The following is an 8,458-nucleotide window of genomic DNA, read 5'->3' as shown; positions in this document are numbered from 1 at the left end:
AGGCCCCTGAGCGGGTCCCCGCTGCAGCATGTAGGGGTGTGTGGAAATCGGTTGACTACGATCTACTCAAAGAAAGGAGTGTTCTGGAAGGTTCCACGGGAGACGGAAATTGGGTGTCTTAGAAGATGAAGACATCTCTTGGGAAACAGTTTGAGGAGATTAGAATTGAAATGAGATTTTTTACCTTTAGAGAGACTTTCTGACTTTGTTAAAATGTTGGGCTTCGTTGGCGTCGATCAGGATTTAGGGACAGAAGACCGATGGCTGTTGGGGAGGGAGACTGTGCTGTGGCAATTTGAAGTCCAGGCTCTGGAGGGAAACTGCAGGACTTCAAATGCTGGGAACGGCAGGACTAGCTGTGTAACAAGGTACATAAACTTTCTTGGCCTCAGTTCCCTCCTCTGTAAAATTTGACACCGATGAGAGTTCCTGTCTCATTAGGCTGTCGAGAGGATAAGATTGTTTATGTAAAGCTCTTATAGAGCCTGGTACACATTACTGATTACTACTATTACTGTTATTAATTATTGTTATTATTATTAGACCGTGTGACACATACGTCAGGAACGAATGGATTAATTAGATCGCTTCTTTCAGAGCGAGCACATAAGGACACGAACTATTGTTATTGGCAATGGTGGGGTTGGTGGTTTTGTTTTTTTTGTCTGTTCTGTTGTGATTGTGTAAAATAATTGAGATGCTGCTGGTCGGAGATCACGAGGCTTCCTTTCCCGTTTAGTTTCAATGCTGTGGCCGCCAGCCTCTAGTGATAGATATTCCAGCAGGTTCCTTCCAAGAGACCATTCCTTGAGTGGAAACTGCAAGCCTATACATGATCTGATCTTAGCTTCCAGAAGTTCCCTCCAGGTGATGTCAATATTTCCCTTTCTTTGGAGGGAAAGAAAAGCATTGATTTCTTAATTGTGTTCACTCTCTCAGGAGCTTTATTTTATAGGAGACACTGGAATTTGCAAGGAATAGAGTTTTCTTGAGTAGAAAAAAAAAGTCATGAGAACCGAACTGAAGACGGTGAGGGAAGAGGATGCCCACGGCGAGAGTGGGGCGTCTGATCTCTTTTCTGTCCTCTGACAAGCTGACAGGTGCCATCCGTACCTCTCACATGACACTCCATTCTTTGCTCTTGAGGTGGGGCCTGGATAAGGATGTGAAATCTGGGATAAACTGGGAGAGACTGGGTAAGCCTGAGATAAGTGGCTTTCCAGACTTCATACAAAGGAGCCCCCCACCCCGAGTCTTTATAGGACCTTATAGGACCACACCAGAAAGGCAGCAAAAAACGCTCTTTCCCTCCGCCCCCCCTTTCTGGAATCCCCTTCTCTGCATTCTCCCTTCCACCCCCCATCCACCGGGTTGCCCGAAATGGTTCTTTCCACTCAGGGTTGGCGCCTCCGAGGCTGCTCGCACTATCTCCTGCCCCACAAAGGTCCCGTCCTCCACGTCAACGAACTATCCCCTCATGGTAGTCTGGACCTCTGGATTTGATGTGGCCAGAGTAGTTCACATTAGGACCTGAGTGATAGATTGAGGGCACAGGGGAGGTGGGGAACTCGTATTTGGCAAGAAGTGATTACACTATTAGTTTTAAGACAGATGATTCCTCAGGGGGTGGATTCTGTGGAGGAAGCCTTTGTGGTGCGCGGTTTTTTACTGCCGGGGTCAAAAACACAAATGGCTGCAACCCAGGGCAGGGCAGGGAGCCGAAGTGGGTGAAGCCGGCAGAGGGAACAAATGGGGTGGGTGCGGATTGATGACCTGGGCAGGGCCATCTGCTTTCAGCGACCCCTGGGGCCTGGGCAGGTCCCACAGAGGCACCCTCCCCACCTCCTCCACCCCCTTGTAGGACCGCTGAGGAAACTGCTCGAAACCTGCGCTGCTTATGGCCGAGGGCTGCACGGGATCCAGGCCCACCACCTCCACCAGCACTCCAGTGCCCCGCAGGGTCCAGAGGGACAAGAGAATCTTCTCAGAGAGACTTAGAATGCTGAGTCACATCCACAGGGTACTGATCACACGTGTCTCCCTATTACTCTTTCTCACATTTTTACTGACTGTTCCAGAACCAACATTCTTTGTTGGTACAAAAAAAAAAAAAAAAGTGACTTGACACCTATCCAGAGACACATGAAAGAGGAGTGACAGCGTGGAGCTTTATCATGATAAGAAATCCAAATTCAAATGCGTTCAACCAAAATTTCAGCCCAATATCTGTTTATACTGCAGTTCTTTGTCTAATTTGCAAAAACACAAACATGTCAACAACCTGGTGTTTGAGACACTACACCAAATTACCCAGAACACTTGAACATCCCCATTGCTTTAACAGTTTGATAATTCTTGCTTAAGTAGATGGCGCTGGCTGAGTCAAGAATAATTGATTTTTCTGGTCCAGAAAGAGTTGATTCCTAGTAAAGAGGATTCCATTAAAACTAAAGGTAAACTGGAATTTTAAGAACATGCAGTAAAGGGGGGTACACACTTTTGGCTTTCCCATTAGCCGTGAACTTGTATTTGTGAATTATTGTTGAGGCTATTTCATGATCGAGCTGTCGGTTCCAAATGAGGGTTCAGATGAGGTCATTGTAACCCAAATAAAAAAATATCCTGCCCTACTTGTAAATATAAACACTTTTCCATTGCAGATAGGTTTTCAAAAAAAAACACACACACATTGAGAAGTCAAGGGCTAAGCCTGACGAATGCTGCTGTGTATCTTTTTTGCGAACACAGGCAGGGGAAGGAAAGGAAATAATCATCTCCTTTGCTTCCTTCATGCGGGAGAAAGTACAGGTACAAACCAGAAGGTAATCAAGCACCTTTAATGATCTTAAACATCTTAATGTATGAGGCGTGGCCTGGGAAAAGCAAGAATCATATTAAATTAGGAAAAAGTAAAGAATATAAAAATGTAAATATTGCTCATAGGCCATAAGAAAGGATGAAGACCACAAACATTTTAATATAAACCTATCAGTTACATTGTAGATCCAGCTCCTCCATAGTCACCGCGTTATAACTGAAGTAGGTAGAGACCAACAGAGATGAAAGAAAGGACTCCTAAATGTCCAGGCCTTTTTCTGATGCATTTACGGGTCCCTCCTAAATAAAACATAAATGGATCTTCAGTTTTTCCAGATTGGATTTATGTTTGGATTTTCTCCTTGACCTCTTGCCTGGGTAGCTTGAAATCCAAACTGGGCTGTGCTCTCCTGACGTGAGCGCCTTACCTGGTGCTAATGAAATCCACATGGGCTGCCCCAGGCTCTGCGCTTTCAGCTTCTTGCTTTCTGTCTCTGCAGCACCGTTCCTGCAGGCTGCCCCTCTGGTGAGAAGTCTCAGGGCCCATTCTCCATCCAGGTCGAAGGAGGTTTGCGTGGAGGAATGTCAAATTAATAGCATGTGTTAAAAATCCCCACCAAGCCACCCATATCAAGATTTTTTCCCATCACAGTGACAAAGCTACCAAACGGGATAGCGAGTGCAGGAAACGGTTCAAATAAGAGGGAGACCACTTTGTCGGCGGTAATACCAGAGTGGACAGAGTTGACATGTGTTGAATGATGACTGAGTCAGGCCCTGGGCTAAGTATTTCACTTTTTTCTACTTGTTTAGTCCTCAGAAGACTCACAAAAGGGAAGTACTAATAACATTCCTATGTTACCGGTGAGAAAATGCACGCACTGAGGGATGGGGTGACTTGTTCCAACAAATAGTGGGAAATTGTAGGGTTTAAACAGCATCTGACCAAACTGCTTCGCATATCTCTTAAACTGTGATCCGATGAAATCATTTGGTTATCTTTTTATTTTATTTTTTTTGAATGGTACAGAACTTGAAGACTTTAGAATTCTCTGAACCCCAGATCTGAATTAGAGGTTAAAGCAACCATTGACCTTCACTGTTTTGTAGGGTTTGTGTGAGGTCTAATAGTTTGGTCATCCATTTCAATTTCACATTTATAAACCTTATTAAGTTTGGGGGAAAGTGGACATTCAAAACTCAATATGCCATCAGTCATTTACCATAAGATTCCTTATTAATTGGCCATTGGGCTTATAATAATACCAGAGAATGGAAGCCACCTTCTATCAAGAACGTATTACTGAGTGGGGGTCAGAGTCTGTGCTAAACCGTTTACGTACGTTACTTAATTCCCAATAATAGTTTGGCTATAATTATCCCCGTTTTGCAGATGAAAAAGAGAGATTCAAAGATTGAGCAATTTACTCCCAATTCACGCAGCTTTGATGTGGTGGACCCAAGCTGAAACCCCAGGTACGCCTGGCTACAAGCACCATGATCATTAATGACCGCTTTGTTATGTCGTTTAAATTCAAATAAACCAACAGGTAAATAAAAGGTATGAAGAAGAGGAAAGCATTTTTAAATGGAATCATTTTTATGGTCATAAGTGAGCATTTTTAAACCGAATCCTGTGGACAGTCCTAACAGTACTAACGCCTCAGAGAAGGCCCCTCTGTGAGTGTGGGATTCGGTATTTTGGGGCTCGGGCTAAACCCCGGGTCGGGTAGGCTATCGGGTCTCGCTCCTAATGATCTTAGGAAGCTGAGGACGGCCTGAGGGTGCTTGTGCCCTTGTGAAAACCAAAGCACCCGGAATTGTAGCACCTGGCAGCGCTTTTCGCCCTTGACACCTAACATTCATTCGGAGGCGAGCGTGCGCACGTCTGACGTGCACGCTGCTGCCCTTGCCCTTGGCCTTGCTTCTTGCTACCTGAGCTTTGACAGTATCTTCGTGTGTTCACCTGGAGACGTTGGTGGTGAACTGTTGGCCAAGTAGTCTCGTTATGATGCAAGTGGGCTTCCAGGCCTCAACAAGTCTTCTTTCACAGTGGGTGCCCTGAGGAGAAAGGAGGGGTTCTTGGTATGGCCTCATTGTTTGAGCCTGCCGTGCAGGTGCCTGGCTTTGAAACAATGGACTCCATTGATGGCGGAGCCTGGCCCTGCACATGCCAAAGCGACGCGCCAACGCATATTGCTGGGGGCAGGTATGGAAGTCAACGGTGAGGCGTAACCAGGTGGGGGTTCAGGATCAAAAATGGCCACCTCCTTCCGACTGACTCAGTTCATCGTGGCCGGGCTAGAGAGCCGGCTACCTGCAGTCTCGCAAAAGGCCGGTCTGTGAGTTCGGACAGAAACCTCGGTTCTAAAGCTCTGAGATTATGGACCATGCATCTATTTTCGGCATCTCCGGCAAGTAGAGAACTCTATGTCTTGAATGTGGAAAATTACACGCCCTTTATGTTTAAAGAAGGTATGTCTGGAGAACGGTCTTTCCTATAAAAGAGGAAAAAGAATCACAGAAACGTTCTTGGATTAGTTTGAACTTTTTTGTTTACTGGAAGAAATAAATAGAGATGAGAGAGTAAAATATATCCTGGAATTTTCTTAAAAATCATTTTTTAAAAAAATCATTACTGTGACTTAAATGAGGAATTCCTCCTAGGTGTCTAATCTCGCAGGGCTAAGCTTTATCTTCGGGCCCGATCCTCCTAAAGGCAAAAGCTTCTCAGCAGAGGCCCAGAGACAGGGCAATACATACGGGGATCGGGCAGGAGGGAGCATCAGAATGTAGCTCAGCCTCGCTCTGAAGCACTTTCGAGAGAGAAATCATTCATTTGTTCATAATTCACTTACGAAACATTTATTAATCTCATAGAATTCGTTATGTTTCATTAGTGACATTACAGAAGCTTTCCATCCTTGGACATGAGTCTCTCAGGCTTCCCGGTTTCCAAGTTGTGGAAGAGAATTCACCTGGGAGCCGCGGCCAAGATGACCGCTTTCATTTTCTCAAAAAACTTTTTTGGCCACAACCATGTGTCAGCCCCATGATTTGCACGGGGGACAGAAGAGGAAGCAAAAGTGGCTTCCTCCTTCCACGGGTCTTCCTCCTTCCTTGGCACAGGGCTCCTGATGCCCTTTCAGCATTTCCTGGACGACTAACATCTGAGAGCAATTCCAGTTCATTGAAATAGATGAGGCAAGGTACGACAAGTGCCCGGCAGAGAGCCAAACCTTCTGAGTGAATTACTAAACCCCTCGGGGCCTCACTGTCCTCATCTGTAAAATGGGAACAATGGGACCCACCTTAAATGGTTGTGGTGGGGGGTTAAATGAGATCCTGCTTGAACATCACCCATCACAGTGCAGAGTAAGTATATAGTCGACCGAAAGGGTGCCGGGCATTGCTGGTATCTGTTCTGATGATCTTGCTTCTGTCTTTCTATAGCCGAATTACTGGACAGCCCTATGGGCTGAGGCCAAACTCAGTGCCTCCTAAGAGCTTGTCACGTGGAATTTCAAAGTCCACGAGAAGGGAACTTTGGTTTCCTAAAACTCTCAGAGTCTTGTCTCCTTAGCACCCCTTCTAGCTTCTTTTCCTCCAGTGAGCCTTCCTTAGGCATTGTTCATGTCCCAGGATGTTGTTTTTCTCCCTTTTTGCCTAACAGGAGTCGGAGACAGGCGGGTGTCGTGGAGGGGGTTTCTCCTGCTCCGATTCCCAAGATCACCCTCATTCTAAGTCCCTGTTGAGGAACAGGCTTGTCATTACCTTGAAAAAGATTTGAAAACCAACGCCAGGGTTTGGCTTACAAGCATGGACGTGTGGGCACCAGCCAGGCTGAGAAACGGAGCTGGATGTCAGGTCTCCCGGGAAAATGTGCCTGGCTCTGTTTGTATTGGCTTCCAGAGAACCCTTCCGACCTGACGTTGTGCTAACTGGGGATTGTGGGAAAGTCCGTCTGACCGCTGGCTTCCTGCGGCTGGCTTCTGATGATGCCGAAGGAGGAGCCTGAGAACCCGTGGCAGATCTGGTCTCCAGGGAGGGTCTCTGTCAGCACGAGCACCAGCCTCCCCTTGCCTGAAGAAGAGGAGGAGAACAGGGAAGGACCTGACCCAATCTCAGGAACAAACCCTCTCTGCATGCTCAAACCAAAAGTTAGGCTTTTCGCTTTTGGGCTTAACTTGGCCCACAGGGGCTGGCCCTCCCCTTAGCTGCCTTTTCTCCGGCCAGCCAAGCTCTCGAAGAGTGGCACCTAGGGCAGCCCAGAGCAAAACTTAACTTCTGTCTTTTTTTTTTTTTTCCTTACTTAAAACACCTCTGGCTCCCAAACACACTCCTCCCTACCGACTCTTCCTCACCAACATTCTGACCGGGTTTCTGATGTCGTTACTATGAAATCAGAAATCAGTTCAGTGCCTTTTATTTCCTGGCCTTCCCTATGATTTTGGTGAAATCTGAGAAGAGTTAAATGAGTTTTGCTTGGCAGGAGCAAAAGAAGGAGCAGGTCCTAAGGGGGAGAAAACAAAGTAAAGTTTCTACATGTTAACTCACCTTGGCCTTATCTGACCGCTTGGGACACCCCCGCCCCTCTTCCTGCTCTACTTCCCTCTTCGATGGCTGGTGCCATGCAGTTTCTGGGTCTCACAAGTGTCCCAGCTGATCCCTCCCTCTGTCCGGCTCCTCTTCCTTCCTCCTTGTCACCAGCAGTAACAGGGGGGTTACTGAACTCGCACACACTAAAGTAGGAATGATTGGCTGGTCACTGTTCTCTCCGCCTTTCCTCCCCACTTCCCCAGAGCTGTTTTCTCTTGGATTGGACTTCATTTAATTTCATGATCCGCGGAAAGAAACTCTGTAAGGGGCAAGATTTAGAGACCAACAGTATGGTCTAGAGAGACATGGCTTCCAGAACCAGAGAGAGTTGGGTCCCAGCCATGCGTGCAGAGTCAAGTTGCATAATCCTTTTGAGCTTTGATATCCCCATCTCCAGAGTGGAGCTGATAACTATTTTAGAAATGATGTAAAGCTTCTAGCTTGGTGCTGCACAAAAGCTTCTTTATATATCATCAGTGTGAACACTATTATTGGGCTGCTCTATCTCGACCTAAGACGAGTCCTAGAGAGGGATGAGTGTTAAGGAGGCCTACAACGGTGGGAGTCACAGCTGACCTCATCCGCTTAGTGCTGCGGCCAAAGGCCACCCCGGGGGAAATAGAGAAGCCAAAGAAGGATGAAGAAGATACAAGGAGAGGTGAGGATGCTGTCCTGCTTGGGGTCAATAGCAACATGTGTCACCTGTGGTCACCTGTGGCCACAAGGGTTTCATTCTGGTGAGGAGACAAGAGGCTCAGTAGACCACGCCTCTTTGGTAATGGGCAGAATTAGCTGCTCTCTGCTGAGGCTGGGGACTCCATCTCTGAGGGGTTCCCAAGTCCCCTAATGACCCCAGCTTCCACAGGTCACCAAGTTCTTTCTATGCCAGTGATTCTCTACACATTCGAATCTCATGGGGGAATGCACCTGGCCAGTTTCAAAAGCCCCTCAGGTGAATCTACTGTGCAACCAGTTAAGAATCACCGTTGGAGACTCAGCCCGTTACCATTCCCCCCAGAAGGATCCCAAATGGTCATGGAAG

Source organism: Halichoerus grypus, chromosome 14 (genome assembly GCF_964656455.1).
Source record: "Halichoerus grypus chromosome 14, mHalGry1.hap1.1, whole genome shotgun sequence".
Classification (NCBI taxonomy): Eukaryota; Metazoa; Chordata; class Mammalia; order Carnivora; family Phocidae; genus Halichoerus; species Halichoerus grypus.
The sequence above is the reverse complement of the archived record's forward strand: the minus strand, read 5'-3'. Positions refer to the sequence as shown.